We start from the raw sequence: 24,849 nt of genomic DNA on the forward strand, positions 1-24,849 counted from the left end.
ACTCGATTTCTGGACTACTGTGAATATACCCTGCTGCAGTTCCTATGTCTTTTGGACATGACTAGTTGGATACAATGTTACTGGTCTAAGTAGACCTGTTATAAGGTTTCATTAGGTTCTACTCTATTTTGAATATGGGACCTTGTTTTCCCCTTTAATATTTGCACTGTTGATAACCACCATATGTAAGCATTTGTATCCATTTTCATGGTCCTGCTATTATGTTTGTCTGGTGGACAGGTCCACTGTATTCACACTGCAATAATATGCATGGCGTGAGTATACCTTTGTGCTCTACATTATTGCTTTTCCTTTATGTTTCACTTCTCCTTCCTCTTATCCCCCTTTATTTCCTGTTTCCTTCCCCCTCCACCAGGGGCGTTGCTAGGTCTACAAAAGATCTGGGGCTAGAGCCTATAGCAGTGAAGTAAAGAAAGTCATATAAAAATAAATGCCCCATCATATGGAGCCACTGTGTCATCAATTGCAGCCACTGTGCCCCATCAAATGCAGCCACTGTGTCCATCAAATGCAACCACTGTGGCATTAATTGCAGCCACTGTGCCCCATCAAATACAAGCCACTGTGCCCCATGAAAAGCAGCCACTGTGCCCATGAAAAGCAAAAAAATCAGCACCCATTGTATTTCTACATCTATTAGAGAGTATAGTTAATAGCAATTGAACTGAATATTATTATTATTAACGATTTATATAGTGCCAACAGTTGTCACAGCGCTTTACAATGTAGGGGGGGACAGCACAATTACAGTACAGTTCAATACAGAAGGGACAGGAGGGCCCTGCTCGTAGAGCTTACATTCTAAAGGGAGGGGGTGGTGGTACAAAAGGTAATAGATGCGGGGAATGATTTCATGGGGTTGTTAGGTGGGTGTGTGATAGGCTTCCCTGAATAAGTGAGTTTTCAGGGATCTCCTAAAGGTGGACAGGTTAGGGGCTGATCGGATATACCGGGGCAAGGAAATCCAGAGGATGGGAAAGGCTCTGGAGAAGTCCTGAAGACGAGCATGAGAGGAGGTAACAAGGGAGCTAGAGAGAAGGAGGTCCTGGGAGAAGCGGAGGGGACAATTTGGGTGATATCTGCAGATGAGGTTGGTGAGTAGCTGGGGGTGATGTTGTGGATGGCCTTGTATGTTGTGGTTAGAATTTAGAATTTTATACAGTGGGGTAGGGTGAGCCATTGAAGGGATTGGAGAAAAAGGGGAAGAAACTGCGCTCTGGTAAATTATCAAAACCCTAAGTAGTGAAACTAAATGGTTGTGCAAACTAAGAAGCAGCAATTTCTCTGTGCAACATAAACACAGTGTATTACAAATGGAAAAGAATGGAATTGCGCTAAATACTGATATACATACATATACTCACTAGTTCAGCAATAAATTCCTGAATGTGTATCACGTGAAATGTGAGCATTTGAAGAGTGTCATATCAACAAAAATTGTTAAATAATTATTGTTATAAACAATTGAAAATAAATGATAAAAATAAATATAAACTGTGTCTGATCAAAGCAGCAATGCAGAAGGGGAAGGCTGCTTCAATCAGGCACCATCTACAGTGGGGAGTATAGACTGCACCAGCCAACAAGCTGTAAATAGAGTAATAATTGGCAGGGTTTTCCTGAGACCATAGAGTTATTTCAAGGGTTTCTTCTTGTTATAAAGGTTGATAAAAGTTGGAATCTTCATTGAAAAAAATATACAGTTTTCGGTTTGAATTTATTTTTTCTAATTGCTGTGTTAGTTTTAAAAAAAAATTCCTGGGCTAAAAGCCACTTTTGCTTAACTGCATGTGACACGACATGTTAGGTCTTGATCTGCTAGGTTTTTTACTGCAGAGTGGATGGGTTCCTCTTCAGGTGTCCATATTGCTGCCCATATTGGCAAGCCAGCAGCCAATTTATCTCAGGCTCCAAAATACTGCACAATGTGAAGATGTCTAGGACTGTTCTACAGCTGGAAATGGCTCTGGCGACAGACATGGATTCAGTGAAACAAGAAGGGCTCAGCTTGGTGTCCAGCAGCATCTGAGTGTTAAGAGAAATAACGTATCTCACAAAATTTTAAGGTTATACACTATTGGAGCTTTTTATCTTTCATGGTGTATCCATCTATCTGCGAGTTGGAGATAACACGTGGCAGTTTGAAACACACATGTTCCGGTGGCTACGTTCTGGTTATGATACTACATCCTAAAGACCTTGGCTTATCGGATGTGGTCCGGAGGAATGATTCCTATTCAGGCTCTCTCTGATCCTCTGTAGTTGGGGATCATGAGTCTCTGGTAAGCGGCCAACTTACATCTTTTGGTGGTGGATCGAGCACTATCTTTATATTAATAAGGATCCCACAGTTCTTTGATGGACATTTCGCATTGATTTATCTATTCATCACATTGGTGATACAGACATTTATGTGTTTGGACTCATGTTTATATTTATTTTTATCATTTATTTTCAATTGTTTATAACAATAATTATTTAACAATATTTGGTGATATGACACTCTTCAAATGCTCACATTTCACGTGATACACATTTAGGAATTTATTGCTGAACTAGTGAGTATATGTATGTATATCAGTATTTAGTGCGATTCCATTCTTTTCCATAGAAGGGATTGGCAGAGAGGAGCAGCAGTCACAGATTGGTTAGTGAGGTGTATTAGTGTAGCAGCAGCATTCATAATAGATTGAAGGGGGGATAGCCTGCGTAAGGGTAGGCCATTAAGGAGAGAGTTGCAGTAGTCAAGGCGGAAAATAATAAAGGAGTGAATAAGTTGCTTTGTGGTGTCATTAGTCAGGAAGGGTTGAATTCTGGAGATGTTGCCGAGGTTAAGGTGGCAGGATTTAGCCAGTGATTGTATGTGGGGGCTGAAGGAAAGGTCAAAGTCAAGGATTACACCCAGCACCCTGGCATGTGTGAAGGGACCAATGGTTGTACTGTTGATCTTAATAGTAAAGTCATGGGGGGGGACCGGGAAGGAGCAAATATTACAAGCTCAGTTTTAGAAAGATTGAGTTTGAGAAAGTGGTGTGACATCCATACCGAGATGTCATTCAGTAAGTTTGAGATCCGTGAGGAGATTGAGGGGGTGAGTTGAGGAGTGGAGAGATAGATCTGGGTGTCATCGACGTAGAGGTGGTACTGGAAGCCATGGGAGGTTATTAACTGGCCCAGGGAAGAGGTATAGAGCTAGAATAGGAGGGGCCCAAGGACAGAGCCTTGGGGTACCCCAACAGAGAGAGGAAGAGGAGTAGAGGAGATTGAGTTGTAAATGACACTGAAAGTGCGCTGAGATAGGTAGGTGGAGAACCAGGATAAAGCAGAATCACAAAGGCCAAGGGAGTGTAGTTTGTTGAGGAGAAGCAGGTGGTCAACTGTGTCGAAGGCAGCAGAGAGGTCTAATGCCGTGTACACACGAGCAGACTTTACGGCAGACTTTGCCCGGCGGACGGGATTTTGTCGGACAATTCTATCGTGTGTGGGCTCCAGCGGACTTTGTTTTCTCAAAAGTTGGACGGACTTAGATTTGAAACATGTTTTAAATCAATCCGTCGAAATCGAGTCCGGTCGAAAAGTCCGCTCGTCTGTATGCTAGTTCGACGGACAAAAAGGCATGCTAGGGCAGCTATTGGCTACTGGCTATGAACTTCCTTGTTTTAGTCCTGACGTACGTCATCACGTATGAATTCGACGGATTTGGTGGATTGTGTGTAGGCAAGTCCGTTCATTCAGAAAGTCCGTCGTAAAGTCCGTTGAAAAGTCCGCCGGGCAAAGTCTGCCGTAAAGTCCGCTCGTGTGTACGCGGCATAAGAGTATGAGTATGTAGTAATGGCCATTGGTTATAGCAGTTAGTAGGTCATTGGTGAGTTTTAGTAGGGCAGTTTCAGTAGAATGTTGTGGACAAAAGCCGGACTGTAGGGGGTCGAGAAGGTTGTTGTCTGTGAGGTAGCGACTCATTCGGTCATGGACAAGGCGTTTGATGAGCTTGGAGGCAAATGGGAGCAGGGAGATGGGCCTTAAGTTATTAAAACAGGTGGGGTCTAGTGAGGGTTTTTTAAGTACGGGGTAACCAGTGCATGTTTGAACAGGGAAGGAAAGCTAGGGAGTTTAGGATAGAGTGGGAATGTGGTCGCAGTAATTAATTGTGAGGGGACAGGGTCCAGGGGACAGGTGGTGAGGTGGGCCATGAAGAGGAGTTTATCAACTTCATCGGTGGTATGAATATTACTTATTTGGTGGGTTGGGGTGAGAGAGAGAGAGAGAGAGAGAGAGAGAGAGAGAGAGAGGGAGGGAGGGAGGGAGGGGAGGGGGGAGAAAGAGGGAGACACCAGAAGCACCAGAAGCGCCTTAATACCTTTAATCTTCTCTTCTGTCCCAGGCCCAGCCACCACAACCACTATTCTCCTGCTGGCTGATGCCCTTAGGCATAAACACAGCGTGACTCTGGAGGGAGAAGGGGGCGTCACCGCACCGGAACCATACAAGGAGAAATCGAGCACCACCGCGGTTCTCCCGATCTCCTGCTGTTTTCCTCAGGCGGCATATCACTCCACCAGTAACAGTGCAGTGGGCGGCGCCGCAATAGCTGAATCACACAGAAGGTAAAATTCGGCCGCCGCTGCTGTCCGTCCTTTCTCCCTTTCTCTTTACACAAAAAGCTGGACCCGCTTAGACACTCAGGGCTATTGACCCCACATTCGGGGCTGCAGCTTCAATAGCCACCCCTTAAGGATGCCTATGCCCTCCACCATCCTGCTGCCCATACCTACTGGTTCCTCATCTGGTCTCAAAACAATACCTGATATACAAGAGGTGTTCCTAAACCTCTATGGCAACATTACATTTTATTTCATATAATGTCCGAGGATTACACTCCTCCGGTAAGAGACACCAACTTTTCAGGGAACTTAACCACTTGCCGAACGGCTCACGCCAATATACGTCGGCAGAAGGGCACGTAAAGGCAGATTAACGTACCTGTACGTTACCCTTTAAGAAGCGGTTTGTGGGCATGCGCGCACCCGCCGCGACCTCTGTGAATGTGATTGTGGGTCCCGCGGTTTTGATGTCCGTGGGGATACCCACGATCGTCTCACAGAGAGGAAGAACGGGGAAATGCTGATGTAAAACAAGCATTTCCCCGTTCTGCCTAGTGACAGGACACTGATCACAGCTCCTCCCTGTAATCGGGAGCAGTGATCAGTGTCGTGTCACACATAGCCCCTCCCCCCACAGTTAGAATCACTCCCTAGGACACATTTAACCCCTACAGCGCCCCCTAGTGGTTAACCCCTTCACTGCCAGTCACATTTACACAGTAATCAATGCATTTTTAATCGCACTGATCTCTGTATAAATGTGAATGGTCCCAAAATAGTGCCAAAAGTGTCCGATGTGTCTGCCATAATGTCGCAGTCATGATAAAAATCACTGATCGCCACCATTACTAGTAAAAAAAATATATTAATAAAAATGCCATAAAACTATCCCCTATTTTGTGGATGCTATAACTTTTGCGCAAACCAATCAATAAATGATTATTGCGATTTTTTTTACCAAAAATATGTAGAAGAATATGTATCAGCCTAAACTGAGGAAAAAATAGTTTTTTTATATATTTTTTGGGGATATTTATTATAGCAATTAATTTAAATTATAGCAATCAAAATTGTCGCTATTTTTTTGTTTATAGCGCAAAAAATAAAAACCGCAGAGGTGATCACATACCACCAAAAGAAAGCTCTATTTGTGGGGAAAAAAGGACGTAATTTTGTTTGGGAGCCACGTCGCATGACCGCACAATTGTCAGTTTAAGCGACGCAGTGCTGAATCGCAAAAAATGCTCTGGTCTTTTGCCAGCCAAATGGTCCTGGGCTTAAGTGGTTATACAACTTTCCTGTGATATTTCTTTTATACAGAAAACACACTTGACCCATGCTACCACCACTAAGCTTAAGACTGCTTTCACATTGAAAGCGTCGGTTGTTAGCACTAAAGTGCTGCCCGTTTTAGCAGCGCTTTAGCGTTGTTTAAGCGATGCTTTTGCACCGCTTTTCAGTCGCTAGCGGGGCACTTTTTACCCCAAAAAAGGGTAAAAAGTCCCATTTTGCTGCGATTTGAAAGCGCTTTTAAGGCGCTTTGCAAGCACTGCCCATTCTTTCCAATGGGCAGGGCATTTTAGGAGCACTAAATACAGCGCTCCCAACCAGCCCCAAAGATGCTGCTTGTAGGATTTTCTGGAACGTCCAGCAAACGCACCGCCCCAGTGTGAAAAAACACACTGGAATGAATGGGAGGCCTGAAAACCACCCCAGTGTGAAACTGGTCATATTTCTTCTACTATTCGCTTTGGTATTACAGCTTATCTGACACAAATAAAACTAAAGGAGTTGCCATAGTCTTTCATAGGAGCATCTTTTTTCAATTGATTGATATGCTGACAGATGTACATGGGAGATAGCTATTCTTAAAGGGTTTAATAGGGAATACACTTTGTACCTTAGCCTCGGTCTACTCCCCTAACCACGATCAGGTGTCCCAAATTCTTACGTAACATATGGATTTTGCTCATGGATTGATTATCCTTGCAGGTCATTTATACATGTAAACAATGGTAACCAAGAAATCAATCGCGCCCACCTTGAGTTCCCACCACTGCGCTTAAAAAAGTGTATATCTCAAAAATGTATATAAAACAATATATAAAATGTGTGTAACTTCCAAAGCTGCCACTTTAAATATGTAAATAATATAAACTCTATTAATTTGCAAATACCAGAAAATTAATATAAGCGGCGCTGATGATAATACTATAATGTGATAAAGTGACCATGAATACGTACTCAGTGGATCGCAAGGGAGGAGACAGAAATGGACCACCACAGTACCCAAGCAGAGACATTATACCCTTCCAAAGAGAAGAAGGGGATGTAGGGCAGGGAGACACAGACAACCCAAGAAAAAGAATGAGGGACACTTAGATACAGGGATATACAACCTTAGTGATGTAGAATTGAATGAAAAAGAATTAAACATACTACAGTCTGGCTTGAAATGTGCACCAAGAAAGAGGATGAACACATTTGAAATATACATAGACACACATAAATTTATTAGAACTTCAAACATGAAAAATACTTCCTGAGCCATCCTGTGGAATCAGGGATTAGAGCTAATAGAGTGGTGAATAGAATTGATACCGGATTGAAGAATAAATCGATTTTCAATCCTCAGCTATCGAATAACCACTTCATTGAAGTGTTTAAACATTTGGTGTTGAGAGATATTGAGGAACTCCCCTTTAGAAAGAAGGTGAACCCAGGATATATTAGAGATGGATTGAAGTCTCTGGAGGATAAGAAAAATATCATTATCCGGCCAGCAGATAAGGGGGGAGGGGTAGTCTTGATGAACAAAGCTTTTTATCATAACCAGCTCATGGAACTCTTGGGGGATAGAATCACATATAAAAGACTAGGTTCCAACCCAACAGAAATGTACAAACTACAATTGAATGCGTTGGTTGAATGAGGTCATCATATTAACGCATTAAATATTAAAGAAAAACGCTACCTAGTGCCGTCTGCATGTAGGATCCCAGTGATCTACACGCTGCCAAAAATTCATAAGAATATACAGGCACCACCAGCACGACCAATCGTGAACGGGATCGGATCAATTACTGCAAGATTAGGAGAGTATTTGGATAGATTTCTCCAGCCCAGTGTCATAATGACTAGAGCTTATCTGAAGGATACATCAGACCTTTTGCAACACTTGAAAACAGTGGTAATTGACCCTGATGTAGAAACTTATCTGGTGACTGATAATGTATCCTCACTGTACACTATTATACAGCATGAGGATGCACTACTGGCGCTCAATTGGGCGCAGAGTAGGAGGGATGACATTCCCCACATGCAGAAATGGTTTTTGGGACATGCTTTGGACTTTTGCATGTCCCATAACTATTTTTGGTACCATGGATTTTTCTTCTCACAGCAGGTTGGCGTGGCTATGGGAGCAATATTTGCCCCCAGCCTCGCCAACCTGTTTATGGCAGAGTGGGAGGACAGGCGGGTGTTCAGTATTCGGAGGCCCTAATTGAAATTTTACCGTCGTTTTATAGACGATCTCATGTTCATATGGAAAGGATCAAGGGAATCAGTGGTTGAGTTTTTGGAGCTTTTGAACAACAACTCCAATAACATTAAACTAGAGTACCAGATTAGTGACACCACTGTCAACATCCTCGATGTAACTGTTGAAAAGAAATTGAATGGGCTGAGCACTAAAATATATTTCAAGCCAATGGATCGCAACAGCTACTTGACAATCAATAGTGGTCACCACCCTACCTGGATGCAAAATATACCCAAGGGACAAATATTGGGAGTACGACGGAATTGTACTGAGCTGGAGGATTATCACATGCAAGTTAAAGTCTTACCAGTGAAAAAAGAAATGATTAATGCGCTACCCAAAAAAACAAAAACCAGCTGCTACAAACCATGAGACAAAAAGGTAACAAATATAGGATAAATTGTAGCGCTAAAACACACATGTATTAATAGTGAATAAAGTTCAAAGTGCATGTAGACGTAATGTCCCAAGAAAAAAAGGGAATATATAATCCAAATAGGACAACAGTCCGCAGTGAGATTAAATAATCTGTGTATCGATCCTGTCTGCTTCCCAACCGTCAACTTGTATATCATCAACTTTAGCGAATAGATGGAATACGCTTACCAGAGAGGTTGGATTCTACTGCCATAAGCATAGAATCAATGCAGTTTGATGCCACCCTGGGCAAAGTAATGAAGTGTTGGAGGCTAGGGTAGAGCCTCTACCGGGCCGGGACGTCCCCTCTATGTCCACCGAAGCAGAGCCAAAATGGATTCCAAAAAGCAAAGTGGTTTCTCAGTTCAAACTGTAAACCAAAGTAGACAATTGGCTAATACCCCAGCCTGGGTTGATGGTCAGTCCTGTATCAAGTGTAGACCTCGCCGCCTCCTCAGCATGGGTTAGCAAAAATACCAATTTGTTGGAGTGTAAAAAACAAAAATATACATAGCGTGATACCGTCAGGGTTAAATATAGACCAAAAATAGTGACATTCACTATAAGAACAGCCAGGGTGAACAAAAAAATATATTAAACACCCAGTGAAAAGGATAAAACTAAATGCCCCATCACCAGACAAAAGATCTCCTTACCAGATTTAAATAAAAAAGAGCATTGGAATAGGAAAAGCAAAAATCCACCCAGTGGAAAAAACGATTCAAGTAGGGCCATCACCATACAGAGAGCCTCCTTACCAGATGTCTGGTCAGACTAAGCAAGTAACAGCACCAACAGGACGCCAGGTCACGATAGAAGACTTGTATAAGCTGTAAATCAATCACTCAGCAGATAGGGGAATGATCCCACGGAGCCATAATTAACATCAGATGGTACCTGGGATAGATGGCTTCCCCTCGGCAGTCACCCCGGATGGCGGCAGATTCTGGGTAGATCGCCTCATATTGCAGACGGTGTCTCCTCAGATCTTCTGGTCTGTGACGATGGTCGGCAGCGGCTGGTGGAGTCATTCAGCTTCAAACTCTCATTTTGTTTGCTCCCTGTTTATAAACACTACAGTTTACCAGCCCTAATGGTTGCTGCATCCATGGTGGAAGGTCATTGCTTGACAAGATACAGTGCATGAATTGCCTAGCACAGTGGCTTGTTCACCCTGGCTGTTCTTATAGTGAATGTCACTATTTTTGGTCTATATTTAACCCTGACGGTATCACGCTATGTATATTTTTGTTTTTTACACTCCAATAAATTGGTATTTTTGCTAACCCATGCTGAGGAGGCGGCGAGGTCTACACTTGATACTGGACTGACCATCAACCCAGGCTGGGGTATTAGCCAATTGTCTACTTTGGTTTACAGTTTGAACTGAGAAACCACTTTGCTTTTTGGAATCCATTTTGGCTCTGCTTCGGTGGACATAGAGGGGACGTCCCGGCCCGGTAGAGGCTCTACCCTAGCCTCCAACACTTCATTACTTTGCCCAGGGTGGCATCAAGCTCCATTGATTCTATGCTTATGGCAGTAGAATCCAACCTCTCTGGTAAGCGTATTCCATCTATTCGCTAAAGTTGATGATATACAAGTTGACGGTTGGGAAGCAGACAGGATCGATACACAGATTATTTAATCTCACTGCGGACTGTTGTCCTATTTGGATTATATATTCCCTTTTTTTCTTGGGACATTACGTCTACATGCACTTTGAACTTGATTCACTATTAATACATGTGTGTTTTAGCGCTACAATTTATCCTATACAAGTTAAAGTCTTGAAAGACAAATTTGTACAAAAAGGCTACCAAGAACAGGTGCTGGATAAAACTATACAGGAGATAGCTGATATGCCTAGAGATCAATGTTTTGGGAATAAGCAACCATCAGTGGATACTGATCAACATCAAATGAGGTTCATCACTGGCTTTCATTTTCAATATAGGGATGTGGAAGCCATTTTCAAAAAACACTGGCACATTTTGAGTAGAGACTGACAATTAGGGGAAATTTTACCTACACTACCCAAATTTGTTTATAGGCGAGCCCCCAATTTTGGGGACCGGGTAGTTAAAAAAATCCTGGACCCACCGGGCTAACATACTTTGAGTATTGACCTAAAAGGGTTTTTTCCATGCAGGAAATGTGTATGTTGCAAGACTGTAAGAGTCTTGAATAGAGGTATGACAAGGGTTACTAATGTGGATCAGGAAGCATTTGAGATAAAGGAATTTATCACCTGCAATTCTTCACATGTTGTGTACCTATTATGGTGCCCATGCGGATTATTATATGTAGGGAGGTCTAAAAGATTATTAAAAATCTGCATAGCTGAACATCTTACAAATATAAAAAATGGCTTCAAACATCACAGTGTGTCGCTACATTTCAAAGAGAAACATAATCAGGACCCCTCCTTAGTACAATTTTGTGGGATAGATTGCGTATACCCATCATGGAGAGGGTCAAACAGGGTCAGGGATCTCTCACAGAGGGAGACCCTATGGATATTCCGTTTAAAATGTCTCTCGCCTAGGGGCCTCAATATTGAGGTGGACTTGAACTGCTGTATAAACAATTTTTGAGTCCATACTCTTCAGCTGAATGATTTATATGTTTCTGAATAATGGTGAATTATTTATTTTACTTTACCCTTATCTTGGGTGCTGTGATTAACACTATGTAGGGATCTTGCATTGTGGACACCTAGTGGGATAGGCACTATATGAGGTGATCCCACATGTAGACTTATTAGACTATATTGCCCCCTTATGTCCGTGGGCTATTTAGGTTGCCTATAAAATAATATAAAATTTTGTGTTTATAGGATTCTTATATATATATAAAAAAATGTTTTCTTGTAAACACTAGGTTTAAATTGATGCAACTATATCTCTCACAACTAGGGGGCCCTATATAGATCATCCACTGTGGTGTAGAACAATAAATATGGTGTAGAACATCAGTGCCATAGTGAACTATATATGAACTATATATGTACACATACATTGTTTTACTAAGTTTAACAATTTCATTTTTATATAAAACATTAGTGAGATTAACTGGATTAATCGGTTGTAGATTAGATTGCTATTTAATTAAATTATATGTGAGATATATGTATTTTATTAATTCTCATGTGAGAGATATGCATTTTATCATTTACAAATTTTATTATCCAATTTTAATTGATTTGATGTCTTCCGATGCATATCACTGATATTGGGATGTGGCGATACTGGTGAAATATTTGGAGACATATGTTCATATGTATTTGCCGCCCCTGTTGATGGTGATCGTATCAATGCGGGATGTATTGTGGCTGCGGGGACACCTGGTGAGCAGAACTGATAGCTATGTAGCCTTTAGCCGGGTTTGACGTGAGGGGTATAAGAAGAGGAGGAGCCGTACCGTACAGCCAATCCCATGAGTAAGTCAGGTATGACGAAACATGTCGGGGCGTGGCTGTACGGCTTCCATCAGTAGCAGCGTGTGACGGAGGACGCGCTGGATTGAGTCTGAGGTTGAGAGTGGGGATCCAAGCCCGAGCAGCGAGGATTAGTGAGTGGTGGTGAAAACCTTATCCGCACACCTCGGGTCCGCCGTGACCATCATTGCATCTGGTGTTGGGCGTTTACACAGGAGGATTGGGAGTTGATGTTGCTGTGATTTTTGCTCAGTTTAAAGAGATTTTATGTGAGTGTAATGTTTGAAGTGTACACAGTTAATATTAAATCCGGTTTGACGTTACTACACTATCAGTGCATTTTTTATTTGTATGTGAAATGGTACATACACAGATGGAATTTGGATTTTTCGTTTAAACCTGAGTGTAAGGTTATCACGCCTATTTGCCAAAACACGAGAGTGTGAGGCATGTTTATCCAGTGAGTTTTGAATCTGATGGGAGTGGAATCACTGGCACGTTTGATTTGGTGGACATTTAAGAATTCTGCACATCATTCACAGTGTTTTTCCTATTGATGGACTTTACAACATTATTTCTACAAACTTTTTTGACACAGCGTGGCTATTCGTGATATACTAATTATTGTTTTGTGTGATATATATATATATATAATTTGTTTGTTATCTGATATCACTAAGTATATTGGTCAAATACATGGTCACTTTATCACATTATAGTATTATCATCAGCGCCGCTTATATTAATTTTCTGGTATTTGCAAATTAATAGGTCATTTATACATACCTACAGACCCTGCCGTTGACACTCCCACTGGTTCTTCCTTCATGTCTCACAGGTGCCTAGCATACATCCGTAGATGTTTACATGACAGCCCCGTTTAATACCTCTATATCTATATATAGATACTTCTACTATCTCTATATAAAACATCATCATCTAGAACTCTGTAAAACTATCATAGATACACCACCTTATCTGACCATGCTCCAATAAGTGCTTATCTCCACATACGTAGACTTCCCAATCGGACAAAACTGAAGGATTCCCTTCTTTCCAATCCTGTCAATGGAACTCTCAAGGGGCAGAAACTAAAAGATCCTTTTCTGAAAATGTCACTCCCAAGACTTCCCCGAGCTCTGGGAAGCCCACAAAGCCATGATTAGGGGCAAACTCATTGAATTAGGCTCCTGCAAAAAGAAGAAATGTCTATCACTCCTATCTGAGCTGCTTCAACAGGTTGGAGAATTGGAAAAATCTCTATTTATAACTCAAGATTTTTGCTCAGCTAACCCAAAAAAAGAGAGGAACTATGCACTCTTCTTTATAATAAAACCAAACAAGCTCCACACCAGGGTTCCAGACACATATATGAATTGGGCAATAAGCCTGGGAGGACCCTATCCTATGTCCCCAAAGGGGCTGCAGCCTTCATTGCAAAGATAAAAACACCCACAGACACTATTGTCCATAACACAACAGATATTGCATGGGCCTTTACATTTTTTTTATCTATATAATGTTAGGAAAGTAAACTCTGAGGTCCCCCCCCCCTACTCACACTACACTTATACAAGTTTACTGGTCTAGAGCTGGACTCTCCTCCTTATCATCCGAAACATTAAATGCCCTGAAAGTAGCCCTGTCAGAAAACAAATTTCTCTCTGCCCCTTAAAATCTATGGTGATGGGCAATGCCCCTGGCCCAGATGGCTTTACCCTGACATATTATCACACTTTTCAGGACATCCTAATTCCTCATCTCTCATCCTATGCAAACTGTTTCTGTTGAGGGAGACTTCCAACCCACAACTTTCTATGCTCATATCACCTTTCTCCCCCAGCCAGGGAAGGACCCAAGCTCCTTTGGCAGTTACAGGCAAATTTCTTTATTTTGTCTGGATGTTAAACTACATGCAAAGGTGTCAGCCAATAGACTCTTGCCCCATCTTCCCAAATCAGTAGCTTTAGACCAAACAGGATGTAATTCCAGGAGGGAGGCTTTAGACAACTATCTACACACCTAATAGCTTATGTAGGACAACGTTACTAGTCCACCCTTCTCCTTTCCACTGATGCGGAAAATGCATTTGATACAGTGGACTGGGAATACCTAATGGCAACTCTATCATTCCTGGGACTAGGCCCCTTATTGTTTTGTAGGATTTCCACCCTATATCAATCCCCCTCTGTTCAAATCTGCATTATGGTACCCTAAGTGAGCCCTTCATCTTACACAATAGCACTAGATAGGGCTGCCCACTCTCCCCCCTCCTCGCAATATCTCTCGAACCATTTCTCTTTACTATATGTCAAGATCTGAATATCCATGGGAGCATAATTATAAATACAGTTCATACCTCTGTCACAGGCCTCAGGGTTAACTGGGCTAAGTCCCTGCTGTTCCCCATTGATCCGTAGCTCACATCACTACTTCCCGAGATCCTTTGCAATGGCTCAAGAGCTTTAGGTATCTGTTTGTGGTGATCTCCAGACAAGCTTCTGATTTTATAACTCTGACTCTATTCACAGTTCTACAAGATGTCTGGCTAAAGCTGAAGGCATGTAAGTCTCTACCCTTGTCCCTTTTAAGGTGCATTAGCCTGCCTAAAATTAAAATATTACCAAAAATCACTTATTTATTTTGCCATTGCCCACAATGGATCCCTATATCCTTTTTTACCCGTTTAAATCATCTCTTCTCCTCCTTTTTATGGGGACCTCAAACCCCGCAGGTAGAAGTGGTCCACGTTAATGCACCCTGCCTCCCAAGGGGGCCTGGCATTCCCTAATTTTTATAAATATTTCCTGGCTACCCAGCTGGTCACGGCTGCCTCTTGGCTGAACCCAGACCCTACTAATCCCTCTACTTTAGTTGAAGCTGCAGTAGTAAACTCCCTTGAAGCATTGAAATTTCTATTATTTTGAGGTCCTCATGCCCCATACCCACTGGCAGTTTCTTCTAATGCTCCCTTATGGTTAAACCCCACTTTACAATAAATCTATAAATTGCCAGAGCCCCATTCCTGGACTAAATTTAATATCAAGACAGTATCCCAGGTAGTCACCAATCAATCCCTGGCTCCCCTATCCCTATTGGTTTTTTATTTTGCTGTCCTAATTTTTTGTTATCTTCAATTCTCCCATGCCTTCAGCAGCAAGTTCTCTCATTCTGCCCCTCATGTTATACAGTCAACATTAGAAGATCTCCTCAGATCAGAATGTGCAAAAAAACCCACCTCCCAATTATACTCTCATCTTGTTATGACATCTCTACCTGTTTTAGAGGGCCTCAGAGCTAGGTGGCTACAAGACATCCCGGACCTCAACAATGATGACTGGGATAACGTATGGGATCCCCCCCTTTTGGTCCCATGTTTCCTTGAGAGATCATTTGATCCAGTTCAGAATAGTCCATCGTGCATATTTCACCCCATACAGGTTACATAAAATGAGCTCCAGCTCTCCCCCCGAGTGCTGGTGCTGTGGAGAGAGATTTTACTCACATTTTTTGGACCTGCCCGGTCATAAGTTCAAAGACCTTCCCCTTATAACGGTGGTCAAGGAGGGTTGCCAACCAGTAATCATCCTTCTCCTTTATGCCACGTATTCTTGGGACCTTTCTAAGGCTTTGAAGCATGAGGTTGCCCATATGCCTCAAATTTGCAGAGTCTTGAGAAGCAGACTCCTCAGGGTCACTCAGGATGACAGCATCTGTCTGGAACTTCCTCCTCCCAGCCACGTACTACTCCCAAGTGTCCTGGGGTTGGAAAGCCATCGCTTACAGATTGACACATGTCTTCCTCTTCTTCAAAGCCTATAAAAGTGCCAGAATCCTCCTCCCCTCGCTCCTCCTGTGTGTTCTGTGACATAGGAATGATGGTGTCTGCATAAAGTGGGCCTTGAGAGGAAAGGAAGTCCTCCTCTTCCTCCTGCTGCTCTGCCTCCAGTGCTCTGTCCATAATGCTACGCAGAGTCTGCTCCAGCAGGAACACAACACAGATTGTGTCACTGATGCATGCACTGTCCCTGCTCACCATCCTTGTGGCCTCCTCAAATGGTGACAATACAGTGCATGCATCCTTAGTAGCATACTAACTAATAGCACTGAACAAAGCCCTGTTCTATCTCTCTCCACGCCAAAATCACACTGAAAATGGCTGCTATTGAAAGAATACTTTTATACTGTGGGGCGGGAATGAGCCATGATTGGATAAAGTCATTATGACAATGTCCAATCATGACTCTGACAGTGCTCTGTGCCCTGATTGGCTGAAGCTTTCACTGCTTCAGCCAATCAGGGCTTGCAATGCGCTGTTCAATGCCACAATGCATTGTGGTCGGTTCGGGGGGGGGCGAACAAACGGTCAAACGACCCGTTTGTTCGGCTATTAGCCGAACGTCCAAACAACGAAAGTTCGGCCCGAACTTATGCTCAGGCCAAACCATTTGCCCATCCCTAGTTATGATTATCCTTGTTTTACTTATTTCCAGTTTGCATAATTGAAGCCTGTGCTGAATGCCGGCCTAAGGGAGTCATACCCTCTTTATTAGTGATGTGACCCTTTTATACTGTTTAAAACCGCATGTTGCGCTGTATTGTATTTTTGTCTCTTGCAAGGGCCACATCTCTTCCTTTTTTACAGTCATTGTATGTTGCTATGTGTCTGTGACCTAAAACTCAATAAAAAGATTTTACAAAAAAAATAAAAAATACTTTTCATAAATACGTTGCTTACGCAGATAACATCCTATTCTTCATTCAACAACCCTTAACATCTCTCCCAAATTTAATGTCAGCTTTCATCACGTTTCATCACACTAAATCTGAGATTCTGGAAATCTCCTTAGCAACATATGAAATTAGACAACTTAAACTTTCTTTCCCATTGGCATGGCAGTCCACATCCCTACAATACATATGAATATTTCTAACTAAAACCAATTGACCTTTTCAGAACTAACTACATCCTACTACTTTACACTATTAAACACTACTTAAAAAGGTGCTCATTATCACCCAAGGCTCTCCCAATCTGTCCTAGGCAGATCAAAAAAAACCTGCCGCTCTAGCGCTACTAGATTTTAAAATATACTATTATGCAATTATACTCAATAGAATGGCTGATTGGAAATTCTCCAGTGCAGTTAGAAAGTGAGCTATGTAAATCCTTTTAGCAGCACCATGGATATCTAAAAAATGTAGAACCCTATCTTCTCATCTAATCATGCCACTGTTCTGTCAATCTTATTTCCTACTAGGTCTATTTGATATCCATTTTGACACTTGGCACCTATCCAATCCCTTTTCCTGCACCATGTGATGGGGACATCAGCAATCCTACCTCTGGAGATGCTTAAACCCTCTTCTAAAATTACGACCATGAACATCTGGAAGCTTACACAACTATCCCACTGTCAGGGCTGAGCTCAATCCTTCCTTCTCTGAGCTGGCTGCTCAGCTGTCGACTAATTGCCAGCTCCTTTCTCTTCACAGTGACTCAGCTGTTGATGATCTGCTCGTCAGTCCTGCCTACTTAAAGCCGACCAGCTCACTTCATCTTTGCCTTTGCCTTTGGTCACATCTCAGAGATTTTCTACTGCATTCCTGTTGGAGACTTGCTCAGCTGACGTCCCTTCCGGCGCCTGATCCTGCTTGCTGTACTACTACGTTGATCTCTGGCTCTCTGACATTGGCTTTGGCTGACTACCCGATCTGGTTACTGAACTCTGGCTATGTAATGACTACGCTTACTCTGTTTACCTTATTATTATTATTATTATTATTATTAAACAAGTGTGATTAACTGTACTTCTGTCTTGGTCTGATTTATGGTTTCTGACACCCAATTTATATCGTCTCTCCCAAAACCAGATCTTTAATGGATTTAAACCCTGTTGAACATGTTTTCTCATCAATTGCTTCACTAACCAAGGATGTTTCTCAGCTTTACCAAGCCCTATCAAGTCTGAACTCTCCTACATGCCCAGCCTACTTATCTGCTTGGGAATTGAACTACAACCTCAGGTAATTGAAAATCAGAAACCTACAGTACTGCAACTCTCCCATGGATCGTCCATCTCCTCGAGGATGGCTGAAGTCAATTACATTGGCACTATACCCCTGCTACACTCCATTGTTTGTTTCCCACAGCCACAGCACTCTGTTAGAGGGGTTGTGGTAAGGTTACCATGCACACACATATTTTTTTTTTTTTTTACAGTTGACATGGTGTTTTTTATTGAAAATGGTAGATTACATACAGAGTACAGACGTTCATGGTACAATAACAAAGGAGTTGGGATACAAAAATGAAAATGAAGTCAATAGAATACATGGTAGAAATACATAGCCATCATATAGCAAGAGCACTTTACACTTTCTCAGTAAACCCAGTGTATCCCGTCACATCCTCCCCCGCCCAGCATCAGAAGACCAACATATAATCAATGGTACATCATAATGAATCACATTCATCTGGTTTTTGTATTGTATTGTGCGGGGGCTTCCGAGTTCATGCACAAATTATTCAACTGGTGCGTTACAAGTAGAGGCATTTTCCAACCAGGCACCCCATATTTTGCCATATTTGTTCGGGCATCCCCTGTGGGCATAGATTTCTTTTTTGTATGGGAGTACACCGTTAATGTTAGCTATCCATTCGCCCAGAGTTGGGGGAGCGGTTTGCATCCATTTTCTAGCTATCAACAATCTAGCTATAAATAACGTTTCTTGGAGAAATATCTTATGGTATTTGTCTGAGTCAGGGTCTGGAAACACCCCCAACAAACATTGTTTAGGGCATAATGTCAGTGGGGATCCCATCTTGTCATGTATAAATTTTACTATTTGGGCCCAAAAGTCCTGCGCTGCTGGACATAGCCAGAGGAGATGAAAGAAAGTGCTGGAGGGGTCATTACATCGGGGACAATTTGGGTTATGGTTGGGTTTGTATTTGTTTATACGCCGAGGTGTCAGATAGGATCTGTGTAGAACATATAGGTGTGTGAGGCGATCTGACAATTTGGTGGAGACTTTTTTACAGGTCTCGAGGGCATCCTCCCATTCATCATCTTCCAGCTCCCCCACGTCCTCCGACCATCTGTCTTTCAGTTTATATGCTATTGCCACTGCCGCGGGTCTTAGCAGTGAATTGTAGAATCCAGAGATAAGTTTGCGGTGGTCGGACCCCAACATGATATGCAGGACGTCCGCTTGCTCTAAATTAGGGGGGGTCTCTTTGAATTGAGTATTAAGAGCGTGGCGGAGCTGGAAGTAACGGAAGAGCATATTATTGGGCAGGTCAAAATCTGCTTTGAGTTGTTGAAATGATTTTAGGACATTATCTTGGTAGACGTCTGAGAGGAATCTTACCCCATGGTGAAGCCATAGTTCGGGATTTGGCACTTTTTGGAGTTCTCCTAAGTCTGGATTTTCCCACAGGGGTGCATGTGAATGCGTAGGTGGTATTTTAAGTTTGTTTTTAACTACTTCCCAGACCCTACAGTAATGGTAAAGTAGTCCTTTTCTATTGTCCAGTTTGTAAGTACCTTTAAAAAGGGCCTGGAAGGGGTGTGAAACTCTGCGTCCCTGTGAGGCACACAACAGGGATATACAACAGAGCTTGTCGTGCTTATCTAGGTGGAAAAAAATGGGACAGTTGCGCTGCTAGGTAGTACAAGTTAAAATCAGGTAAGGCAGCACCTCCCAAGTCTGTAGGACCCTTCAACGTTTGCCAGAATAGTTTATGACGGCTAGATCCCCAGACAAATGAGTTAAGGATGGCTTCGATAGATTTAAAGATCCTTAACGACAAGTAGATCGGGGAGTGCCACAGCACATATAAAAATTTAGGGAGGAGAACCATTTTAATTAAATTGATCCGCCCTAGCACTCCAAGGGGAAGCCTGGCCCAGGTCTGTGTTTTGTGTTTCAGGGTTGCTATCAGGGGTTCTAGGTTAAGGCGGACATAGTCTTCCGGTGATCGGGTTACTACAATCCCTAGGTATGTCATAGCACTGACCCTAAGGAGTGGGGATGTGGTTTGTTCTTTGGTTGGAGCGCCAATGTCGATCGGGAGGATTTGGGATTTATCCCAGTTAATCTTCAGTCCCGAGTGTCTACCAAAATTTTGAATTACCTCTAGGGCTATCTGCAAGGACGAACCTGCGTCTGCTAGGTATAGGAGCATATCGTCAGCATAAAGGCTTATCTTTTCTGACAGATTCTCGTGGGATAGTCCTATTATGTCTGGGTGTGCTCTGAGGGACGCAGCAAGGGGTTCCACCGCAAGTGCATACAACAGAGGGGAAAGTGGGCATCCCTGCCGGGTACCCCTGGATAGAGGAAACGATTCAGAAACCCTCCCATTGACCAAGATCCTGGCGCATGGACCTTGATACAGTAATTGGATCCATTTAATAAAGCGGGGCCCAAATCCGAATTTTGCGAGGCACTCCCACAGATAAGGCCACTCTACAGAATCGAATGCCTTAGCGGCGTCCAAGGACACCACCACTCTAGAGCCCATGGTGTTGTGTTCGGCTTGGACATTCATATGGAGCCTACGCAAGTTATATGCCGTGTTTTTTGCCGGCATGAATCCGGTTTGGTCCGAGTGGATCAATGAAAGGATCACCGCATTTAGACGGAGCGCCAGGACCTTGGCCAATATCTTAATATCCAGTTGGAGGAGGGATATCGGGCGATATGATTTTGGTAATTCAAGATTTTTCTTGGGTTTAGGTATCAGGACTATGTTCGCTTCGCGCATGGATGGGGGTAGGAACTCAGATTTAAAAATATGGGAAAATAGATCACATAGCTTGGGAATCAGTGTCTCACTATAGGTTTTGTAAAATTCTAGGGGCAATCCGTCGGACCCCGGCGCTTTCGATGAGTTAAGCAGGGAGATGGCTTTTGTAATCTCGCTCTCATTTATGGGGGCCTCTAACTGGTCTATCTGTGTTTGAGTAAGGCTGGGTAGTTCTATGTTGGATAGCAATGTTTTTATCTCTTCTACAGAAGCATTGGTACTAGAGGAGTATATGGATGCAAAGAAGGAGCGGAACTCCCCCGCCACTGCGTCAGGCTCGGTCAGCAGCCTACCGTCTGCGTCTTGAAGTGCGACCACCGTGGGAGGTCTATGATCTAGGTGTGCCAGGTAGGCCAAAAGCCGGCCCGCTCGCTCTCCGCATTCATAGTGCCTTTGCTTATTATAATAAATTTTCCTATCCGCTTTTTCAAAATATAGGTTGTTTACTATTCTGGTTTGCAATTTTAATTGATCTGCCGTTGCCGCAGATGGGTCAGCTGTGAACTTCTGTTCAGCCTCTACCATGGATTGTTCAGTTTGTCTGAGAACCTGGGAGGAGGTTTTGTGATAACGGGAAATACGTTGCGACAATATCATGCGTGCATGTGATTTGAAAGTGTCTCAAATGACCTCGGGGGGTGCCGTGCCCTTGTTCGTCTGAAAGAAAAATTCCCATTCGCTGGCTGCTTCCTCCAGGCCCGGGACAACCGTCAGCCAGAAAGGGTTAAGCCTCCAGCTGTATGACCCGGGGGGAGAGCCAACCCTGAGTGTAATCCAGTATGGGGCATGGTCAGATAGGATGCGCGGGTTAAATCCTGCCTGTCGGAGTAGGGGGGCTATGGTGCTAGAAATGAGGATGAGGTCGATGCGCGACATAGCATTGTGAGAGGTGGAAAAACAGGAGTATGCCTTCTCCAGTGGGTGGCGGTGCCTCCATGTGTCTATTAGGGCCAAATCAGATATTATCTTGCCAAATCTTGTGTGGGGTTGGGTGGGTACATCTTGGGGTGTCAGTGATAGACGGTCTAACTCTCTATTCAGTATGTTATTAAAATCTCCTAGCCAAATCGCAGGAACCGTAGGGAATTGAGACATGTATGCTATCCCTTCATGTATAACGTTAAGTTGAAAGAGAGGTGGGATGTAAAGCGCCAAAATTAACAGTTCTAGCCCATTCACTTTAGCATGTAGAAATATAAATCTACCCTGTGGGTCAGATTTGAGCGTTAATAATACAAACTGTACTGTCTTCGCCACAAGTATAGCCACTCCCCTAGAATTAGCAGAGTAGGGAGCTTGATAGAGCCAACCTACCCATGGTTTTTTAAGCGCCATTTGGAGTTGGCCTGTGAGGTGGGTCTCGACCAAGACCATAATGTCTGCTTGTAGTGTTTTAAGATATGCTAATGCTGCATTACGCTTGGGCTTAGCCCTGAGACCTCTCACATTCCAAGTCAAACATTTGACATCCTGCATGGGAGCTTATTTACGTCTGTGTATTTCGCATATGCAATGTCCATTACAGCCTTGACCTCACCATATATGAGGGACTGCTCGTCCCCGCTCCCCAACTCCACATCCAAATGTGTAAGGCCAGGCAGACGGGGATCCCCAGTATCATTTGCGTATACGAAACCCCCAATATATTGAATATTAGGAAAGAACATCTTAGCAAAGGATAAACACCATACTTTGTCACTTTTCAGCATATAATGTGTCAACTGAACTTGAAACCATTCAGAACATTCTAAACTTGATTGATTTAACACGCTGGCATACCTAGGTAAGCAATGCATCCATCTATGCATCCATGCATTTTGCTGTTGCCAGGCATGCCAGGGAAACCACACTTGTGCCCTAAGGCAGTTGTTACTAAAACAAAAAGAAAGAAAAATAAGACAGACGGGGTCTGTGAGGACACCCGTGACTAGGGGAGCGATAATTCGCTGTAAAACGAGCATAAACATTAGGAGCGATTGCGCTATATTCGGGGACACAGCCGTGCTCCCCAGAATTTGAGTGTCCCTATACTGAGCTGCTTGCCTTTGACATTAAGAAACGTGAGTCGTGGTCAATATGTTTCAGATGGGTCCTCGTCCGTATCCAGCCCCCGGGGGACATACGGTAAGCCTATAGGCAGGCATATTGGTATAAACTTATGCCTTGTGCAGAAAATATAACCATCCTGAGCAGCATGATCCAAACGTTCCGCCAAACACCTTGTCCCTCCGTTCGGAAAAATGTATGTGCAAGCAGGGTGAATAAGAGAGGGTATAGGGTTCAACAGATTCTTATAACAGTACCTGTAGGGTTGTAGAACAGCGGGACATCTGGATCCGTATCACCCAAAGTTCATCTTTGAAGAAAGATGTGTGGTGGTTTTAGGCCGGGTCACGATGTGGGGATGCCTTCCGTTCCAGCCACTGGAGAACAGCTTCAGGCGTGTCGAAGAAGTGTGTTCTATCCTCACCTACAACCCGCAGCCGTGCCGGGAAGAGCATCGCATATGAGTAGTGGCGGGTCCGTAGCTGACGCTTTGCTTCTGTGAATGTGGCCCTCTTCTTCTGGACTTCCGCTGAGAAGTCTGGGAATACTTTTATTTCTGTGTTCTGAAAGGGTATGTTACCCTTCAGCCTGGTTAGCCGGAGTACTGCGTCTCGATCACAAAAATTGAGTAGTTTGGCAATGAATGTTCTCGGAGGAGCCCCTTGAGGGGGGGGTTTAGCCGCCAGCCTATGTGCCCGCTCGATCACAAACGTGGTGGAAAACTAATTTCTCCCAAATGTGGTTATCAGTAAGTTCTCCAGAAACGAGGGGGGGTCAGAGCCCTCTGAACCCTCTGGCAGGCCGACAAATCGCAGATTGCACCTCCTTAAGCGGTTTTCCATATCGTCTTGTTTGGCTAACACTATATTAAGTTGGTGTTGTAGGTGTTCAGCGTGCACTTGTAATGGCGGGACCTCATCCTCCACTCGGCTTAGGCGGGTTTCTGTTTCCGTGACCCGCTCTCTCAGCTTTTGTAGATCCTGGCGTATTAACGATACATCCACTTTTACCTCCTCGATCTTGCTGGTCAAGGTGCTTTTGCAGTCCGATATTGCTTCAAGCACTCTCGCCGTGTCTTCAGTCGCCGAGTCGGCACAGGGAGAGGAGCTGGCGCCATTTTCCCCTCCAGCGTCCTTTTCAGTATTTCTGTATTTTGCCAGTTTTGCCGCTGGATCTGTCTTTTGTTTCGGCGGCGACATGTTCTACAGGGGTCAGGCAGGACAACAAGCCCAAGTGTGGTTGTAAAATAAACAGGATTAACTCCAGGATCTGGTGTTACGGATGATAGGCAAGCGGAGCTCTCTTTCTTTGCTTCCTACGCCATGCCGGTCCAGGCCACGCCCCCCATGCACACACATATTTAGTAGAAATGCTCCATAATTCGACTTTACTGGGCCACTATTTTGCAGCTGATTCCGAAAAATCAGGGTTGTATTATACCTAATGACACGTTGGTGATTCTTTTTCATTGTACATGCGAACCGCCAGGCCAATATTTGTCTCATGGAGGAAGGTACACATGAACTACACAACACAAGTTCTAGATATACCAAGATATGGGCCTGCTGGTTTGCTTTTAAACACATTCCCTCTTACCTGGATGTTATGGTTACTGGTGCTTCTTAATCAAACTCCTCAGTAGAAAGTACCATTTCTGTGCTTGGAGTAGGTTATATACATTTGAGACCTCCCTCCCACTAACATCCTTTCTTCCTACCTTTCTTCATCCCATGATGGGATGACATTAGCAAATTCTCAGGCAGATGTTTTTCTAATATATTTGATGTTACTGAATGTGTATTTCATTGACATTGTGTTACACTAATCCTTTAGGACTAGAATATTTTTAACATCACTTTAACATCTTTGTTTTATTGTATTACGATATGTGTCTTTCCATTAAACAATTGTCTATCATCTGTATCAAAAAATTATCTTCAACGTTTTCCCCCACATCTAGACATGA

Source organism: Aquarana catesbeiana, linkage group LG05, assembly GCF_042186555.1.
Source record: "Aquarana catesbeiana isolate 2022-GZ linkage group LG05, ASM4218655v1, whole genome shotgun sequence".
Taxonomy (NCBI): domain Eukaryota; kingdom Metazoa; phylum Chordata; class Amphibia; order Anura; family Ranidae; genus Aquarana; species Aquarana catesbeiana.